General features: G+C 40.8%; 1 pseudogene; it reads right to left on the minus strand.

Annotated features, from left to right (window-relative positions):
- Positions 1 to 435: 435 nt before the first annotated feature.
- LOC112479789 lies at positions 436 to 554 on the minus strand (annotated as a pseudogene).
- Between the last annotated feature and the right edge of the window lie 287 nt (positions 555 to 841).

Genomic DNA, 841 nt, shown 5'->3' on the forward strand with positions numbered 1-841 from the left:
TGAACCCTCAGTTCCTCAATAACTCCCATTGTTCACTCCGTCCACCGTCTTGCCTCATACAGAGTCCTTCAGAGGAGTGTCATTAATTTCTTGAAACAAAACAAATGAAGACTATTTAATATTATAGGCCACTTTTGGTGTCCATAAATATTGAACTGATACGATTTTTATATGGTACTTTATGGATTAGGAAAGTGATTTTATAAGCATTAACTCATTTGAGTCTCATAAGTGTGGAGAGCAATTGGCTGTTATTTGGAGATGAGAATCAAGTTACACAGCTTTGCGCAGTTGTTGTGTTTTAAATGTTACTCTGTATCTTAATTGTGAAGTTTATGGGACCTAATTTATTCTACTTTAGCATCCTCTGCACAGTCGGCAGTTGTTCAGTTTCCTGCACAAACTGAAAAATTGGTTTGTTTGTTTGTTTTTTAACGCCTACAGCACCTGGTATTCCTAGGTGGTCTCCCAACCGAGTACTAACCAGACCCGACCCTGCTTAGTTTCTGAGATCCGACGAGATCGAGCACGTTCGGGGTGGCATGGCCGTAGACAAATTGGTTCAGTTTTGTGTGTAGTCCCCAAACCCTCCCATCGATGTATAAATCTCCTTCCAGATTGTTCATAAACTCCATATTCTGTGAATTTCATCTTCATGTTGAAGTCTCTCCTGGGGCCTCTGACCAGCTCTACTCTGAATTAGCTCTTGGGTGAGGTCTGTTCATTAACTTCCCGGGGATACCATTTGCATCTAGTTCCTTGGTCTCTTTCTTGATGTATTTAATTGTTTTTAGTGGAACGCAATCTCCTACGTCTTACTGAGAGAGAATGTGCGTGAAGT

This window comes from Pteropus alecto, unplaced genomic scaffold (assembly GCF_000325575.1).
Source record: "Pteropus alecto unplaced genomic scaffold, ASM32557v1 scaffold21, whole genome shotgun sequence".
In the NCBI taxonomy this organism is placed as follows: domain Eukaryota; kingdom Metazoa; phylum Chordata; class Mammalia; order Chiroptera; family Pteropodidae; genus Pteropus; species Pteropus alecto.